Genomic DNA, 20,795 nt, shown 5'->3' with positions numbered 1-20,795 from the left:
GGTTTTGGGTTTCAAAAGGCCTTTGGAACTTCTGGCTAAAGATGGCAGCATAAAGGCATTTGTAGTTTTTATCTCTCCTTAGAAACACACTGAAAACAAACATGAATAAAACAGAGGGAAAGAAAACTCTTCCTCTTTAGTAAAACAAGGAAAAGGCCACAGCCCCAGACTACAAGCTATGAACCGTACTGTGAAATCTGGAGAAAAATGAGAGAGGAATAGAGACCATCTCAGGGCCTGAGCAAGAAAGATTTCCCTAAATGTGAGTGCTTCTATCCTGAAAGGAGCCTTTGATTAGAATGGCCCACTCTAAGGCTGGGTAGGCCCCTAGATAGATAGGAATGTCCCTGCGGAAGACCAGTGCGTCCCGGAGAACAACTGGGAGGCTAAAGGTGAAATCCACCATTTCCATTGCCTGAGACCAACTCCTGGTCAAGGGCAACGGCTAGAGTCAAGATGGGTGATCAAGGCTTGGGAAGTAGAATCTGCTATTTGCCAGTGAGCCTATGACTTAAAAGGCCTTGCTGTGAATACCATGGACCAAACATCACAGGAAAATAAGCATCCGGTGCAAAGGAAATAATGAATTTGATGAAAGAGGATTGGAGACAAGAAACCTAATGTAAAGTTTCAGACTCTTCCAGCTCATTTCTGCTCATCTTCAAATGAATCTTCAATAAACACCTGAAGGCATTAAAAGCCAATAAAGAACACAGAAGAACCCACACAGGCTTAGGTATAGTCCTGCGAAGGAAGGAGGCAGATGACTTATGAGGGGGGCACAGTGTAAGAGACATCTCAATTATGTCTGAAACGTCCAGGATGCTTCACTCTGGTGTGTCATCTGGTGGTGCCAAATGAAAACATTATTTTGGTTGTGAAAAAAAACCAGACTTGGTTGTGGACTTGAGTTAGCCAAGTAAATATTTTCTTGGCAGTGTACAACATCAGTGCAAAATGCCTATTACACATTCACTATAATTACAGTATTCAATTAACATTCTCAATGATCATCTTGGGACTAGTGGTGGCTGAGACTTGGGAAGTGTGAGCTCTGCCTGACATTTTTGCTTGGAAACTGCTGACGTTTAAATTTGGAGATTTGAGGTGGATACAGCAGTGTAGAGGATAGAAGGTGGATGTGAGCTGTGGTCCACATCATAACCCATTGCCCAAACTTTTCAGTGAAACTGATCTCACTAAGTTAAAAAATTCAGTTTCCAATCCAATAGATACTTTGAATTATTAGTTAACTCAATATATTTCCGGGGAATGTGGGATTTGGGCCATCCTTTTCCTCTCCAGAGTATTAGAAAGCGAATCTAGAAGGAAAGATGTATGTAGCAAATACATTATACCTCTCCTAAACACAGGGGGGCAGTGATTAATTGAGTACCTCTTGTGAGCATTTTGTGGTTATTTCTTAAGTGTACAGCCACTCTGTGAAAAAGGCAGCATTATTTCCATTTTACAGATAAGAAAACTGACTCAAAGAGGTTAAATAATTGGTTCAAGATCACACAGCTAGCAACTGGAGGAGCTGGGATTCAAACCCAATACTTAGGCCGGGCGTGGTGGCTCATGCCTGTAATCCCAACACTTTAGGAGGCCAAAGCAGGTGGATCACTTGAGGTCAGGAGTTGGTGACCAGCCTGACCAACATGGTGAAACCCCATCTCTGCTAAAAATACAAAAAAAAATTAGTCGGGTGTGGTGGCAGGTACCTGTAATCCCAGCTACTCAGGAGGCTGAGACGGGAGAATCGCTTGAACCTGGGAGGCGGAGGTTGCAGTGAGCTGAGATCACACTACTGCACTCCAGCCTGGGTGACAGAGTGCCACTCTGTCTCAAAAAAGAAAAAAAATAGAGCATTGAGCATTCGTCAATCAGAGGTGCTTCTTAAAAGAAATCAACCTATTTAAAAACTTTAATGGAGTCCAAGACAGAAATCTGAACATAAGCATTTTACTCTATTCTCATACATGCAAAATCTCATAAAAATGGCCAAGGAATATAATAAGAGAGAAACAAATAAATGTGCAGGAAAATAGGGAAGGGTGCTATCCACTCCCTAGAAACAACAGGCACTTTCTGCAGATTTCAGTGAAGATGTGTCTAGACAGGAGGGTGGTGGGCTGATCAGAAACATCCAATCACATGCCACTAACACCTGCTCACTTGTGCATGGGTGGAGATGAAGGTGGCCCGTGGGACTACCAGAAGCTTATTAGATCAAGAAGTAGATTGAGGTGCATCCTCTTGCCTCACATGGGCCTCCATGGTGACATGTTGAGGCAAGGTCCCCATTTTTCACCAGCCTTTAATGGAGGCTGGGCCCAGCACCAGGAAGTGGCAGTCAGGGCTTGAATCTGCTCTGGAATTTAGAACATTTACAGCTGGGAGCCTGACCATTTACCCAACTGGTGTTGAGGACACCGAGAGAATTAGGAAGCATCCTTACCTTCCATGAGTCTCAGTCTCTTGTGGGATGCAGAGTAAACTGAACTATGACAAATGTCAGGGAAGCATCCAAGGGCATGGAAAGCCCAGAGAGAGTGATTCTGTGTTTGACACAGAAAAGGAGTAACCTCAGAAAAGATGCTGCTGCTGGTAAGGTTATGAGGTAATTGTCGATTTCGGGGGTGGGTGTGGCTCTGAATATATCGAAGTATATGAGGAAGAGAGGAGAGAATGGGATGATGAAAGAACGTATTTGGGAAAATGGAAGAGACTGGGCCATCACCCCCCAACACACACACACACACACACACACACACACACACACACATACATACACACATACTCTCACACACCAGAGGAGGGGGGGACACTTCCAATCCCATGAGGAAAGTTTGCTGAAAGGTACCTGAGGTGCCTGAGCAGGGGAGTGGGTGGGACAGTATTCTCCCATGAATATCTCAGAATGTTCTGGGATATTCCTGGGTGCTCTGGCAGGAATCACCATGGGGGTTGTTCAGGGAAGTGGAAGTGATTGCTGATTTTTATGACAGCAGGAAATTCCCTGCCATGCAAGGATAATGTGGCTTTACACTTGTGTCTAAGGTGGCGATCCAATTATGCCACATCCCTGGGTCTCAGCAAAGAAGGCTGAGAAGAAAAACAATTATGTTAGCACAGGCTAGTACTCACTGAACATCAGCTTCCCCATCTGCAGACTGGAGCAAGGTAAAAGTTCTCCCATTATGCAGCAACTGTTTGCAAAGAGCCTGGAAGATACAGTATAATCTGAGCAACTATAAATGGAATCATTATTTTTTTTCAAGTTATTCCTGTTCCAAGTCCAAGGCTTCTTCCACTGGTCACCAATGACCTCTTCTGGAAAAGCAAACAGAGAAGCAAACAACTTTAAATTTCATTTGTACCACATGTTAAAATTTGTTGGTTGCATTTTTCCTACGTCCTTGGCCAAGCATTCTCAAGCTATCTCATGTTAGTGTTTAGTACATGGTGTTCCCTCTGCCTAAAACCCCTTTCCTTATCATTTCCCCAGTTGACTTCAACACTCAGCTCAGTTGTCACCTGTGCCCCGCCTCTGGTCTACATGTCCCTCTTGTGATATACCTGTATCATGCATATCCTCACCCTGGTTGTAACCACTGGGACATCTGTCTCTCTTACTAGGTTATGAGCTTCTGAGGATAGGGGCTGTGTTTTATTTCTCTTTATCTAGTACCTAGCATGTAGTAAACCTGAACAAATGACCTAGTAAATATTGACAATTGACTTGAAGCAGAACCCATGAATAATTTGGAGGAAAATGCATTTTTTCATTCTTTGCTTTGAGTCACTATGCACCGAAAAAAAAAAAGTTCTGAACTTAGATAAATTCTCATGATTCATTCATTTAAATAATCCCTGCTTCCTCTGCCCCAAGACTCCTCAGTACTGGCATTGCTCCAGGCTCTGGGATATAAAGATGAGTGAGATAGTCAGTTTCTGCACCCAAACTGAATGAGTATGACATCAGAGGTCTACATCTTGTATTCAAGGGGAGAAGCCACCAAACCTCCCCTACAGAAAGGTGCTGGAATTTTCTCTCAACTCCAGTAGTTGGCTCTGATGTCTGTATTATGAAGAGTTGATCTAATGGTTGAATAGTAAAACACAAAGCTGTTGAATTTCGGCCCCCATAATAGGTGTAGAAATAATAGTGGTCCGGGAGTCAGGAGACCCAGGCTCTTGTGTGTTTAGCTATGAAAGGTTCCATGACTTTGGGCAAATTGCTTCCTCTCCTGTGGCCTCATTTTCTGTCTACAAATAAAGAGACAGGATGAGACAATCTCTATACTTTCTTCCAAGAAGCTTGGGTTTGTGATAGCTTGAAGCAGGCCCCGAAATCAACCAGCAGGAGCACTTTGATTGGGAAGATACCCTATGGCTCACCAATTGGACCTTCCCATTCTCCAGCTGTGTGAATGGCATCTCGTCAATATGGTCATAGCATCTGGCCTAGAGAGCCAGTGCACTGCCTCTGAATTGATTTTCAGAACCTTATTGCTGATTGGTAAAAGCCTTCTTAATGGCTAAATCAAAGTCTATGAACTAGACCAACAAAGTGGCCTCAGAAAGGTGGGGGCAGAATTCTGAGGACCGGGAGGTGAGTCTGTTTGTTTCCTAATTCTAATTAGAGAGAGGAAAAGAGTGTCAGGAGCCTTTAGTGATTCACATCTTAATAGCCTGGTTATAATTTATTAATCTCTTTCATCAAATTTTCAGCATCCCTTTCCCCAGGAGTCTAGGACTGACTCAAATGTATTTATTGTTTCTAGGTGGGGTGTCATTAAATATTTGGCATCTCCTAAAGCTGGTTGGGAAACTGGATTATATACCATGTGCAGGCACACAATTTCTGAAGGGAAAAGCATGAACTGACAAAACATTAGGCAGAATGAAAGATATGTATATGTCTTATCTCCAATACTGACAATACAGAGCTACCATTTCACTCTTTCCTACAATTTCCCCTCACCAGTTAATCCAGTGGTTTTCCTTAAAGTAAAGCACCGGTATGAATAATAAATGTGTTTATTCATTGTCTCATTCATTCTAGTCCTCTTCACCTATGATGCACTAGAATACATGGCGACATTATTAAGGGTCTATCATTACCACAGAGCAGAAAAGGGTTTCAGGGGTCATTGTAAAGATCAGGAAATTGAAGCCAGGGGTGGTGAAATGACTCAGAATCATAGCTTTTTAAGATGGAAAAGGATCAAATAGGTCTGTTCTCTTTGGGGCTGTAAACCATCCTACAGCATTTCCACCCAAAGTTGTCCTGCCAGAGACAGAGACCTCATGATCTTCAGAGGTAGCTCTTCCATCCTGGAGATCTGGCCATTAGAAAGTCCTTCCTCAGCTGCACTAAAACCTTCCTTCCTTCAGTTTCTTCCTTACTCTCTTGTGGTTTCTGAGACGTCCTTGAACCCTCACTAGCAAATGAGAGGGCTGGATGCTGGGTGAAGCCAGAGTGGGAAGGATCCTAACAAAGGGACAGCCAAGACATACACAAACACCAGCAGCCCCGGGCACTTCTGCCCCAGATGGGCTGGTTTCCTGGATACGGTGGAACATTAACTATTCATACAACTTGTTCTGATTCGGAAAAAGAAGCCCTCAATGTGCTTTAACCTAGTTTATTGGAATTCTATAATCGATCTTAGTATTAAAGCCTCAGATAATAATGTCTTATTTTGGTACTTTTGAGCCTTTGTATTTCCCTTGGATGCCTCATGAGGAAGAAAGTGGTTGGACTCAGGCAGAATTTAGAGTATACCTGGTTTCCCTACCCAAAATCCCTTTTTTTCACTCTGTTGCCCAGGCTGGAGTGCAGTGGTGCAATCTTGGCTTACTGCAACCTCCACCTTCTGGGTTCAAGTGATTCTTGTGCCTCAACCTCCCGAGTAGCTGGGATGACAGGCATGTGCCACCACACCAGGCTAATTTTTGTATTTTTAGTAGAAATAGGGTTTTGCCACATTAGCCAGGCTGGTCTCAAGCTCCTAGCCTCAAGTGATCCACCTGCTTTGGCCTCTCAAAATGCTGGGATTATAGGCATAAACCAATGCACCCAGCCTCAAATCCCATTTTTATATCACCTCTCAAACTTAGGGCCTCTCAGACAGCAGACATTGATATTGTATACCCCTAGACTCACATATATTATCCTTGAACCCACACAGTGCACATTTGGGCTCACACTGTCCATTCTTAGCCTCCTTCCTCAACTACCAGATGGATGATTAGTCCCTGTGGGCCTTCTGTTTCTGAGTTCCTCTTCTCCTTGTAAAAGCAGAGGCCCTTTAGCATCTTTGGTCCAACATTTGTTTATATAGCCAGGGCCTACCAGTGCTTCCAGCTTTCTTATTCACAGTTCTCCTTGGAGAACAAGGCCTTCAGCATCTTTATTGGCTTATCTTAAAAGTGCACATACTCCCACATGGAGCCTTTTTCCTTCCCTATGAAGAGGCAACATATAAACCTTATATCTTAACCAAAATCTACAAATTCTAACTTTATAGTTATTTTAAATGATATAAATCAGTCCTCTCCTAAGAGCTGTCCCATTCTTGCTGTCCCATAGCAATGGAATGATGACCATGTTGATGGAAAGAGCCAGCACACAGACCCTCCACCTGGCTTCTAGCCATCCTGGAGTCAGCTTGCTGAAGGGCCTCAGTAGCTTGGTACACCACATCTGGAGTGTGTGCACATCTCACACCCAGTCCACCGATGAGCAAGCATTGTCTGGCGAAGCTTGCCTTGGGCCTCCAGCATTTTTTTCTAAAAAAGACATTATGAAAACCTCTCAAGGTACAAACCCTAGGAAGCAGAGTAGCTGACATCAAACTGCCCATTATGTTCAACACTTCATTTGAGCAATGGAATATAGGATGGAATTTGTATTGAATTTCTTACTGATGGGTCTTTAGAGGAGATTTGCACTGCCTGCTGTTGCCCAGCTATTTTCTCAAGAGAATTACCTTGTAGTCACCACAGCATGTATTTTTTGGCCAAAAATCAAACTAGATGGTGAAGGATTTTGTTGAGTGACATTGGTTGTTATTGTGATGACAATAGTAACAGCTAACTATATAACAGTAACCCAAGTCCTAGGCACTTTCTATACATTATCTTGAATCCTCACAGCTGCAGGAAAATCTATAGTATTGGTGGTTGTGCTGAAATGACCAGATGTTTTGCTGAGATCTCAAAGCCACAAGTCCATCAGCTTGCCACCTTGCGTGGCACCAGTCCTGCTATGTCCATGAGCAGGGCACAGATCAACAGAACCAGTCAGAGGGAAAATGTTACTACAGAGAAAGCTTTGGCACCAAATCTTCTCACCCTGGTGAGATAGGCTAGACTCTATCCAAACTGTAGGGTCCTGATTTGTGCCCCTAGATTGATCAAGTCCACCACTAAGTCATCCTAGCCCACTATAGGAGCTATCATCTCCATGAGCAGAATTAAGGAAAGACACTTCCAAGGGAAAGAAAGCATTATCCTCAGATCTGGTAGAGCAGGCTTAAATCTCCTATCCTACCATCTCGCTTAGAAAAATTATGGTGGGAGAGTGGGGTTTTATAAGCAAGAATATTGCCCCAGGCTCTTGATAGCCAACTACAGTTACAGACATAATCAGTCTCAAAAGGCAAAAGCATCCAGTAGGGCACGCCATGTAGAAGAAGGAATTTTTAAAGTTCTTTGTTCCACCCACTGAAAGTTTTTTCTGTTAGCACAGAAATGGTAAATTACTGAGACATGTGCAGATGCTTTCTGCTCTGGAACCAAGGCCAACATCCCAAACCGATGAGGGCTCTCATTCTTGCTAAACCTAGCGTTTTTCTCCACATTGTACACCAAGCATCTATATTAGATGATTGGAATTGGAGAGTGTTTGAAATCCATTTACCATCATTATCTTAGCACCCCAGTAGAGCAAGGTCCATCACCCACGTCAGAAAACTCCTGCTTATGAGTAGATTGTTTAAAAAGGTGTTTTAGCTTTCCTCTCCAGAGGTTGGAGCCTGCAGCTGACACACCCCCATATTTTGACCTTCTCTTTTTAACTCAGAGATGTGGGTGTTATCCTTGGTACAGAAAAATCAAGAGCATCAGAAAAATCTAACTCTTACTCAGTTTTTCATTTGGACTTTAATCTTTGCCTCTTCTCTTACATCTAGATGTAAAGCCAATGAATGGGCAGCTCAGCATTTTCCTCGTGGTTTCCATGTTAATTAGCTGCATAGTCTCACCTGTTCTAACTTCCATCTGGAAATATGCTCAGATACTTTGTATAAACAAGCTCACCAGACAGGTGCCTACAGTGTGCATGGCAGAGGAAGTAACCCCCTTAGGAGTAAAAATAACATACATCCTGGATAAATTGCTAAACCAGACAGGAAGTCAGGACAACAAGCTGGGACTTTCCTGAGCAAATGTGGGTGTAAGTCCACGTTAGTCAACACTATCTCTAAGAAGCACCTGGTATCAGTTCCATACTCACAGCATGTAGAAATCACAAGCATATCTCTGTGTCAGTGTGACTTCACTTTTTTCATCTAGCCTAATATCTAGACTAGGAGCTGGCCAAGTATATCTCTGATTCCATTTCCCTACTTCCCAAATTAAGAAGAAAAAAAAAAAACCAGGGGTGCTTTAAAAAAAATACTTATAACACGTGACCAACCAATACATAAAACAAGACAGCCCTAGAAATGGAGATAAATTGAAACCGATCCCCACCATGCAGATGCTCTCAATCCCCAGAGATGGCTCTATGGAGGAGTCTTAATCTCCTTTAATCCTGGCACAACAGTTTGTTTTGTTGACTCTCTGGAACTTTGGGAAAGCAGGTCACATGATAGAGTGAACACTGGATGGACCCAACTTGGGAGATCAGCAGAGGATGGTTCTAGTCTGTCTGCAGCTACTGAGGAAAAGACCCAGCTTCCATTCAGGCTCCTACAGCTCTTACAGCTGGGACCAAGTGAAGTACAAAGAAACAAGGGGTCATTGTTGAGAGATTTCACATACTTTGAGATTTTTCTCTCAGTGGCAATGGAGGTATATTTATTTAATATTTCTCTGGACTGATTAAAATAGGAGAGGATAGCAATGATAATAGGGTGGTGGCAAATTGGGGTGTTGCGGTTACAATCACAGTTGGTTGCTCTTGGATGTTTATTATGTAGTCTTTGGCTTGTTAGTGATGTGGTTAATATGAGAGAAGGCGACTTCTCAGCTAAGTGTAGACAGTATACCACAGCATGAAAGAGGCATTCATAAAGACCTTGGGTGTGTGGACCTCCCATCTTAATGGTCCCATGTGGGACCAAGTGGCAACAGTGGAAAGGATATTAAGAAACAGTGTTGCCAAGATACCATTAGGACTATCCTGATAATTCATGTTGTCACTTGAGAGTGACAGCTGTGCCCCTGGTGGGCCTGGTCTTTGGGCCCATGGGAGTAATTGGATAGAAACAGAAAGGTTGGCCTCTAGAGGGCACACTAGGCACCATCTCTGGCGGAGATGAAGCCAAGGTCACGCTTGGATTACTGTTCTCCATGATGGAAGCTGGTTGAGAAGTTCTGGTGCCTGGTAGCAGGCTCTGCTTAGATCTTCCTCCTTGCACATCTTTTCTTTTGGGACTCCTAGTCTGGGCTTCCATCTCATCTTCCATGCAGCCACTGTTTGTTCCTTCAAAGGCCAGTGGGACTGAAGAGGGACACAGGTGGGTGCATAGGTGGTTGCCTTTGTTGCAGCCTAAGCTTGAGGGAGTGGCTTGCCTTCTCTGGCCCAGAGTTAGGGTGTAGCTTGAAGAAAGGGTACTCTAGAGGCCAGTTAGCCACTTTCTAGCTGAGGATTCAAGCCAGGGACCAAATGGAATTCCAGGCTGACATCAGCCAGCACAAATGACTAGGCCACTTGATTAGCGTTTGGAACCATGAAAAGTAATGAAGACAGTGGGCATCTGCCTGCCTTTGGTCACCCTGCAAGGATGCTATAGGGCCACAGCAAGCAGCTACAAGATACAGAGGTTTCTAACCTGGCTTCTTACAGACAAAACTATCCAGGATCATCTGTGTACAGATGAGGTCAGATGGCCTAGAAGTGGCAGGACCAGGATTGAACTTTGCTGCAACTCTTCTTCCCAATGCACCAGTGGTCAGAGAGTCAGGAGGGATGCCCAGGAAAGCACTCCCTTTGGGTCTTGATTTCCACATCTGAAAAATGCCTGGCTTACACCAGGCCTTCTTCAAATCTAACATTTAGTGATGTGTTACACTATCACTGCTCCTAATGTTTTGATTGAGGGGCTTGGCATTTTGATCTTCTTTTAAAAAAAGGCATCAAATCAGGAATTCAAGCCTGTAGGCAATAAACTTTCCACCCCGGTTATGAGAAGCAATCCCCAGAATCCCAAAGAAATCAAGATCCAGGACTCACCCCAGGGGAGGATTCTGCATACGCATAACTTATTTTGCCTTAAAAAAACAAAACCTTGTGACGTCCTTCCCTCCCTCCACCCCACCCCCTTAAAGTCAATGACTTTCAACATCCTTTCCCTTTCCAAGTCCTCGAAGAAGTTTAGGCAAATTAAAGCAGGAGCATTTGATCTTCTTCCCAGATGTTTTGATCACAGAAGGGCCACATATGTGCACACATTCCTGGATATTTTTAGATTTTTACAGGATCCAATGCTCTAAATGCTTTTTCACTGTGCGCTTTGTGGCCACTGCTGGGAGACACTCTGCCAAGCCAGCAGAGGCAGAGGCTGGTGGAAGAGGCTGGCACGGGGGAGGCTTCCAAGGCAGCCCCACTCAGTGATGCTTGGGGAGACAGCTGCCTCGAGCCATTCTTGGAGCCTGCAAAGCTTCAGGCCCTGGAGTCTCTCTAGCCACCAAGAGGAAGGAAACCACCACCATTTAAAAAATATGGGTTACACACATACTTTCTGGGAGAATTCTGGTTGCCAGTTCTCTAAACACACACACAGACACACACACACACATACACACACACACACACACACACACACACACACAGGCCTCAGTAGACAGATAGCAAGGCACAGCAGAGAAAATATTGAACAGAAAGTCAGCAGATGTGCCTCTGACTGGCTACATGATCTGTTACCTTTCTCTGTTAGGCCTCAGTTTTTCCATCTGCAAATGGGATGCATCATACTTGGAGCACAGGGATCTGAAAACTACGCCTGCCAACTGGCTGCCTGTTTTTGTGACTAACCTTGTATTGGGACACAGCCCTGCACATTTGTTTATGTATTGCCTGAGGCTGAGCTGCAAGAGCAAAGTTGACTAGTTGCAACAGAAACCATGTAGCCAACAAACCTAAAATACTTCCTGGCCAATAAGAAAAAAATTGTTGGCCTATGATGTGGCAGATGTGGTATCTGATATGCCAAAAACACCCTACTGCCAGAGACTGGCCCTCCTTGCTCTTGGGGGAGGGAAGGTAGTAGTCAACACGGGAAAATCCTAAAATGTGTTTCTTATTGTCTCCCAGAGGTCTCCGAACAGTACACTGCCATCCCTACGCCCCCAGCTTTCCCTCCCTTCCTTGTTTCCTCCACCAGTGCTTCCTGTGAAGTCTCTTCCTCCGCAAAGCCTCTTGCATTCAGATCTTTGACTCAGGATCTTCTTCTGGGGGTTCCCAGACTAAGACAGGCTGTAACTCTGGTGCACTTTCTGTTTCTCCCTTGGCTGGTTCCCACCTGCATGAAGCTGCCCATTGACTTCTAGGCTTGGGTGAAATGCCACAGCACCTAAGGGATGTGTGTCCCTGGTCCCCATATGGCCACCATGGTGCTGGACAACATGCCCCAGAAGTGGAGGGAACATTGCTCTCCATGAAGTCAATCTTGACCACGGGAAGGAAGCTGTCAGACAGGCATCCTCTGCTTTTTCCCTCCTTGGGCTTCTGGGAAGTGTGCTTTCTTTTTGTAAGCCTTCCAGGGAATTTCTGGGAGCTGAGCAAGCACTTCTGTCAAGAGACTTACTGTGTCTCTTTGGCAATTTTTTTGTGTAGTGGAAACTTGCACGATAACCTCCAAAGCTTCCTGTATCCCTTCCTGATTTTTTCCTCACGCTAAGTATTCCAGGTTTGCACCTCTCAAATAAAGTCCCAGCATTGTAATTCTTGCCTCAGGCTCTTACTCCTAGAGGACCTGGACTAAGGTGTGGCCTTGGTTTAGATATCTCTAAAGACTCTGCTGTGCCATAATAGACTTGTACTAAATTTCATACTTCCAATACCTAGGGACAAAAAAATTAGTATATCAACTGTACTGAAAATAAAACACCATTTAATTCCTGCAGAGATTAGTTTCTGAGGTATGCCAGGGGTCTTACTTTATAATTCCAACTGGACTAAGACAGAATGTTATAAAAATTATTAATAACGTTTGTCACCTTTTATATAGCTGCGAGGTAAGTACTTTAAAGGCATTTAGTATTTGATTCTCACTCTAACCTTACCAGGTTCTTTTATCCTCATTTTACACAAGAGGAAGATGAAGTTCAATGAGGATAAGCCACTTATCCTAAATTGCACAGTAAATGGCCAAGCCAGAAAGTGAAACCAGGTCTGATGGATTCCAAATACCATGTTCATAATTTTCAAAACTCTGTCTTTAATTAGTAAAATACATTTTACCAATTAAAATATAAGGATGGCAAATAAGTACAGGAAAAGATGCTCAACATCATCAGTCACTGGGGAAATACAAATTAAAACCATAATAAGAAACCACTAGAAACCCACTAAAATGGCTAGAATTGAAAAGACTGAGCAAACTTAGTGATGGTGAAGATATGAGGACTTGGAATTCTCACACACTGCTGGTGGGAGTGTAAAATGGTACAGTGACTTTGGGAAACAGCTGGTAGTTTCTTAAAAAGTTAAACATAAATTGATCATATGACCCAGCCATTCAACTACTGGGTATTTAACCCCCAAAAAATAAAAACGTATGTCTACACAAAGGTTTGTATGCAAATGTTCATGACAACTTTATTTGTAGTAGCTGAAAGCTAGAAACCATCCAAATGTCCATGGGCAGCAGGTGGAGAAACAAATTGTGATACATCCATACAATGAAATACTAGTCAGCAATACAGATACACATAACAACATGCTTGAACCTCAAAATAATTATGCTAGCCTCACTAGAGCACTAAAAAACAAAAACAAAAACAGACAAACAAAATATAATTATGTAGAGTGAAAGAAACCAAACAAAAATGAATACATGCTCTATGAGCCCATTTGTATAAGTTCTAGAAAGTGCCAATTAATCTACAGCAATAGAAATCAGGTCAGGGCTGCTTGTTGGGAGAATGAAGAGGAGTCAGGAAGATGGATAATCCCTTTCAGGAGTGGCAGTCATGTTTATAGTCTCAACGGTGGTGATGGTGGTGATGGTTTCATGGGAGTATACATATGTTAACTCCAATCGCACTATACATATTCAATATGTGCAATTTATTAGAGGTCAATTACATCTTAACAAAGCTGTAAAAAACAAGAACAAAGCAAATTCTGGGAATAAATGAACACACAGAAATGGCATTGGAGAGTTGTTCTTTTTTGTCTTGTTTTGAGATTGCCCATGGAAATCAGACTAATGGTGCAAGAATGAGCTGACCAATCTTGTCCTGGCTGACTCAGAATGATGCAGCCCAAAGAGAAGAGGAGGTGGGATGAGGTGCTTGGCAATATGGGGACAATCCCTTTACCTCCTTAAGCCTCAGCATCTTTAATTATAAAATGGCAATGTCTCTTATTATCCTACCTTCTCCACAAAGCTGCTTTTAAGTGTAAATGATTAATTTTCCCCATCTGTAACAATCACTATCAAACCTTTGGTGGCAATCCCAATTTTGCATGCCATTTGCCCACCCTGAGGTGCACTGGGAGCTTACAGATCCTCCTCTGGAATTGGCAGACCACCTCCCATTTGGTCTCTCAGACCAACTGCTCCTCTGCGGCGTTGTTCCCAGGCCCCTATTTGGTGAGTTTCTCAGGACTCTTTCCTGCCTCTGCTTCCCACCTTCTTCTGATGGCCCAGTTGACTTCACATCTCCTTCTGTATTTTCTCCAGTTCCCCAAGTATCTTCTTCTATTGTGGCCAGACCTGCCCATCTACCACACTATCAGGAGAAACTGGTGGCTTCTGTTGCTCAAGTTCACCCTGTTGAGGCAAACCACAGTCTAGTGGGAGGGACAGATATATAAGTCAGCCATCCCAGCATCTGTCCTGTGTGATGTTCTATGGAAGAGGGGCTGTGTGCTATCCCAGGAACAAGGAAGATGCAGGATAGCAATGAAAGAAGGCTTCTCAAAGATGTCACAGCTGGATTCAGAACAGGGAAGCGGGGGACAGAAGTGGAGAGAGAGCACTCCAGGCAGGGTGTGGCATCTTCTTCCTCAAGGGCAAGGACCTTGGAGTATTTGGGATGTTGATGGTCTGGTGTGACCAAAACTGAGTGGGAGATGAGGCTGAAGGGTAAGCCAGTGCTAGATCATGGCAGGAAGTCTTGGTGCCTGTGCCCAAGGGTGTAAGCTCAAATTTGAGGGCACTAAACAGACACGGAAGGGTTCTAAGTCTGGAACTAACAGCTGCAGCTCACTCTGGTGGGTTTATTCATGGGGCCCTGCTCAAATCTTCCCTAGCAAGGCTGCTTTCTCTATAGGTAGGGGTTTCTCAACAGCAACTCTATCATTTGAGGCTGGGTTATTCTTTGTTGGGGGTGGGGCTTGTCCTGAGCATCACAGGCTGTTCAGCAATAGCATCCTTAGCCTCTATTCACTAGATGCCAGCAACCAACAATGTCTTCAAATGTTACCAAGTGTCCCCTGGGTGGCAAAACAGCTCTTGACTGAGAACTTTCAATTTTTTTTCTTTTTTATGAATATGTACACAGATGACTCCTCCTGTGTTTGTCCTCTTCCCTCTCTGGAAGGCCTGGTAATGTCTTGCTTCCAGCCTTTCCATGAGGTACATTCGATGCTGCCATTGGCTCCCTGCACTGCCTTATTTTCAGCGCCTGTGGCTCAGGCTCCCTGCTCGTGGAGCTGGGGCTAGCTGTGGGGAACCAGCTGCCAATAGTCCCGTCTACCTCTGGATCGGGCCAGCAAGGCAGCTCCCTGTAGGGCACACAATGTAGTGTCCAGGAGCCTCCCGGTTGGGTTCCCACCCCGAGGTCAGCTGGGAACAGAACTGTCCAAGCCTTTTGGCCCTGTACCGTCTGTCCGTCAGTCCCACTGTCTGCTATGCTGCAGCCTGGAGGGAAGCATAAGCTCAGGAAGCCTGCCAAGGAGAGGGTAGCAGGCTGGGGACAGAGGGCAGGTGGTGGCAGCTGGAGACCATGTGACTGCTGGAGGCTGTGTGTGTCACAGGGCAGAGCTGGCCACTGGCTCTTCCCTTGGCTCAGCCTGAAAAGCCTTCACATGACATCTCTGTGGGAGCCTTCATGTTGTGGGCAGAAGAGAAGGAGGTGGGAGGGAAGAGGGAAGTGTTTTTAGGATCCAAGTTAGAAATACAAAATACATTCGTGAATCACAAGCTGATCCTCATCACATGACCACCATAGCTTTGCCAAGGCAGAAATCAGGCTTCAGATGCACATACGAGGAAATCTATCCTGCCCCTGCTATGTCTGGGATGTGGTAGCCGAGCAAGTGGGGCACTGGAATTGGAGCAGAAGGCCTGGGAGACAGCCATGTAGCCAGTCTCCATGTCCTAAACCGTCACCAAAACCAGAACACAAAGCCAGCCTCCCATTCCAGCATTTTCTACATGCTCATTCACAGGGTAATCTCACAACAGCCTCATTTCCCAGTGGAAAACCAAGGCCCCCAAGTGATTCCTCCATGTCCCATTGTCTTCCTTCCTTAGAGTTTCCAGGGTTTGATCTATTCTTTTTTTACCATTAGCTCACTGTACCTCTCTGTGCCCCCAAACTGCATACACTGCCACGTCCTTCCTGCTGAAGGGATGTGGTGGAGGATCCTGAAATTATCCCCCCTCCATGAGAGAGAACTCCAGGCAGGCTGGGCCTCACAGTCCCAATCCTAAGATGTTACAACTGCACGGGACTCTGAGTCAGGCTGGTCGAAACAGCTGCCAGGGTGAGAATGAGCCTGGCAAGCCTCTGAAAGCCCTGGAGCCTCCTTCCCCTCAGGCATGAGAGGAAAACCCCGAGGCTTCCACCAGCAGCCCCACCTCACCAACCCCAGTGGGCCAAGAGCTTTATTTAGCTGCCCTGAAATCTCAGACCTGGAACAAGACTCCTAAGCAGGTGTCCTTGCTGCCCAAGAGGACAAAAGCTTGTGAGCTGGCTTGGCCTCTCCGGGAAGACAGCCACCTGCCTTGTGCTTGCTGATTGTCCCACCTCGAGGGTTCTTATTTTTAAAATAACATTTAATACATTGAATCATTACTTAAACAAGGTCTCTTCAGTGTAGAATATTTGGGAAGTCCAGAAAAGTATAAAAAAGGAAATTAAAAGTTTACCGTAATCTTACCAATCAGAGACAAACGCTGTTAAGGTATTGACAGTTTTCTCCTCGAGTCTTGAGTCATGGATATGTGTAGAGCTCCAAAAAGTAAAACCAGAGTTATATTTTATATACATTAAAAAAATTGTTGAGGTCTAACTGACAACACTAAAAGGCACAGATCTCAAGTGTGCAGCTCAGTGCATTTTCACAGTTTGTTACACCCTTGAGACCATCACTCAGATCACGATACAGAGCATTGCCAGACCCCAGAAAGTCCATCCTGCCCTTCCTCAGTCAATAGCTACATATCACTTCCCAGAAGTGATCGGTATTAACATTGGCACATTAAATGTATATGTGGTGCCTGCTGAGGATTGAATGAATGAGTGAGTGAATCAATGAGACTAGGCTTTGGCTGCAGTGTGGTCTCCCAATAGGACCCTGTGTTTTTAGTAACTATAGTACCTGGTGGTCCATGGGGAGAGGGAGAGCAGGCAGGTGGCTCGTGGAATCATCTGGGTGAGAAGAGGTAGTGGGGAGGCGGTGGGGACAGAGGAGGGAGCGGGTTGTACACGCCTGTCCCGTCTGCCTGGCACTCATGAACCCTATGAGCAGCAGGACAGATGTATTTTTAGAAATCCCCTCAGGCAGAGCAGCCGCTTGACACGGTGTGGCTGCCTTACTGCCACAGAGTCCCAGGGACCAATGCCCAGCCTCCATTGGGGTCAAGCCCCTGTGCTGTGAGCTCACGATCCCCTACCGCTCTGCTGAGCTGGAGGGAATCATGCTCAGGCGATGAACAAGCACAAGACAAGAGGATCTGGTTGAACCCGTAGAGCATCCAACTGGAAAATGCAAGCACGTGGCTCATGGAGAAGTGGGTGCTGTTGCCTTGCACCCCAAAAAAGAGATACTTACTCCCTAGGATCAGAGGCATGGCATGGTTCCAAGCCAGTGTAGCCTCTGTACTGTTTAAAGGTCCCACATTTGGAAAGGACCCCTCTTCCGCCCTCACCCCACCCAGTGCTTGAGCTCCCTTTGACATTCTTTTCAGCATGGGCTCAGCTTTCACGCCTCTCTTTCCCTTCACTCCATAATCAGCACCCTAGACTCAGCCACCACCATCTCTTGCCTGCCCTGTCTTGCCACCTTCTTTCTCCATCTGCTCCTGTCCCCTTCTTATCTTTTTATCCATCCCACCCTGCAGTCAGGGGTAGGTATTCTCCACAGATGTAGCTTGTGACAAAGTGGCTGGACCCTGCTGGAGAAGGAGCAATGTTATTGGACAGGGATGGAACCACAGCAGCAGGAGAGAGCCGCTGGGCCATGCTGGTAGGAGAAGGAGCCATGGAAAGGACAGTGCCCCGGGAGCCACCGGCCACAACGGTAAGAGGTTTAATGGGGGGACAGGGCAGGCAGTGCCTGGATGGAGCAGGTAGGTCTGGCACTAGACAGGATTTTATTGTTTGATGAAGACTCATTGCTCTTGATTCTTCTCCTTGGGCGTGTACTTAATGTACTGTGGGAGATGAGGAGGATGAAGGGGAGACGCTTGCTCTTTTTCCTGAATGATGAAGCTAGGAGCTGGCTATGGCTTTGGGAATATGGGAAATCATTTCCCAGAGAGCTATTGGGGTAAAAGATTGCCATGTTCTAAACTTCTAAACCACAGATGAACAGGCTTGAACAAGCTGTTAGAACACCTAGTGTTGATTATTGAGAGTGTTTCTGCAGTGTGTGACTTGGCGTGGACTAGCAGTGTTTTGGGGTTCCACTTGGAAAGAGCCCACTCCTCAGCTGACTGGTGCTGTCCTCCGCTGGGTGATTTAATGGTCAGGCATGCCTGGTAGAGGGGAAACAGTACCATGGCAAGGCACCTGTACCCATCTGCCAGTTTGGATGAAGGGCCAAATCACAGGGTCAGTAATGCTTCTTGGCCAGAGAACATGAGCCGAGCAGCTGTCCCTGCCTGCTAGCCATGAGAGGTCCTCTTACCAATTCAGCCTCATGGAGGGAGAAGTTCCCTGTAGTCAGAAGGGTATGTGAGTATCACAGCTAGGGGCAGAAGGAGACCAGGGAACCTGCTCTTCGCCCCTCACACAGATATGAATCCAGGAAGCTGAAAGGGAGCCCTTTAAGGCCAAGATGGAGGATACTCCCGGCAACCTTTGTGACTAGATGCATGGGTCCTTGTAGCACTCAGGGACCAGTCTAGGAGAAGAGATGGGAGCTGAACATATTATAGTTAAATAATTCCTAGATTGCAGAACATCTCTTAGCTTCATATTTGTTTTGTAAAATGAATATAAATGAGATGAAGGATGTAAAATGCCCATAAACTGAATGACATTTTATGAATCTAAGTCATTATTTGCCCTGAAATTTTTGTGTTCAATATTTTTATCAACAATTCGGAGGGAGACACTGGATGCAGGCTTATCAAATGTGTACAGAAAATAAAGCTGGGAGGGCTGGCTGAAGCACAGGTACGGGGGACTCCAGAGTGCAGAATCTGAAAGCTCAGCACTCCCCCGGCTTCCCTCCTCTGGATGCGTTCTCTGTGTGACCCTCAGAAAGCACAGTGCCCCTCACAGAGCTCTGTTTTTCCTGGTGTGGCTGCTGCTTCTCTGCAGTGGGCAGAGGGTCCTAAACACCTTACCACGCTCAGGGTTTCTCTATCTCAGCACTATCGAGGCTGTGGACCAGATCATGGATTGTGAGGGCTGCCCACATGGTAGCATGGTAGGATGTTTAGCAGCGTTCCTGGCCTCTACCCTCTAGATGCCAGTGGCACTGCTGCTCCTCTCTTTGTGACAAACACATGTCCCTGGGATACAAATTGTCTCTGGTTAAAACCTCTGCTCTAGATTCATCCTTTGCACTTTCCTGTCTGCATGGTAGCACCTCTGGTCATGTCAAAGGTCTCATAGTTCCTTAAATAAACAAAGCTTTTCCATGTCTTTCCCAGAACTTTGCGTGCACAGACCCCTTCCTATTCCTACCCTTTGCGGCTTCATAAAATCCGGTGTATTCTTGAAAATGCATCCCAAGCATCCCTTCCTTACAGACGCTATCCCAGATGCTCCCAGACAGCTAGTGCACTCACAGCAAAGCTCTCCTGGAGCCCTGAATGCATGGATTTTAATTTTTTGTTTGTGACGGTCTCTCCCACTGGACTATAAGCTTCTTGAGGGTAAGTCCTGGATCTCTCTCACCTTTGCTCCTCAGTGCCTGGGAGGCATGGCCTAGCACAGAGTGGGTACTGAGTGAATCTTCCTTGAGTAACATTGTTTAATGGATCACTACTGGCTGGTCATGGGACATACAATGCTGTAGTCAAAAAGTATATTTTCTGAATCTTAATCAGGCGAAGAGCCTAGTACTCCACCCTCAGGTAGCAGAGCACTTCATCCCTTTTGCAGAGAAAAAACAACTTATTTTAATCTCCAGGATGCTAGAGAGGTTTAGAGAAGTTTCCTCCTGCGGAAACCTTTTTCAGGCTCTGCCCTTGAGAAAACACTGAAAGGATGGCAGCAGGTAGCACTTTCTCTTCAAAAGATGGGCGCCAGCCCCAGTGTTGGGAGCAAGGGGCTCCACCTAGTCTTTCTTGAATGCAAATATGATCCGTCCTGTCCGACAACAAAGCCCCGCCCTCTGCTGCCAGGGCTCTGGGCTGCGGGACTTTCTCCAGCTCTCCCCTCTGCATTGTCAAAACGGGAACAGACTGAGCAGAAGGAACGCGTTTGGTGCTGAGACCAGAGCCAGGGCAGTATGCAGCAGATCCAGACAATCTGCTCCGCTCCTCCCAAGGAGAGAGGAAAGGCTTTTATTTCTTGCTGACAACCAAGTCTGCAATGGGAAAATCTCTGGGTGACCAAAGCTAAGGAAAGTGAGAGATGCACGCCCCACACTCGTGTGCCTCACCTGGCTTTATATGGCCAGGCTTCAGTGTGTGTGTGTGTGTGTGTGTGTGTGTGTGTGTGTTGGGGGTGGTGGTGGTGATGTGCATGCATTAAAAGAAAACTCATGGACTGTCAGACATAAAACATCAAGTGCCCCCACTGCTTGGACACCTTCAGTGACAGGGACTTCTCACTACTCCACCAACTGTTAAACAGCTCTGTCTAGTAGAAAGCTTTTGGTCACTCCGGTGGTTTATCCTTTGGTCCTAAGTCCAATTCTTAATTCTGTTTAGAATCAGTCCAATCCTTCTTTCCCAGGAAGGATTGTCAGAGGCAAACACTTT

Source organism: Aotus nancymaae, unplaced genomic scaffold (genome assembly GCF_030222135.1).
Source record: "Aotus nancymaae isolate 86718 unplaced genomic scaffold, 86718_ANA_hifiasm-v0.15.2.pri h1tg000003l, whole genome shotgun sequence".
In the NCBI taxonomy this organism is placed as follows: domain Eukaryota; kingdom Metazoa; phylum Chordata; class Mammalia; order Primates; family Aotidae; genus Aotus; species Aotus nancymaae.
Note: the sequence above shows the minus strand (reverse complement) of the source record.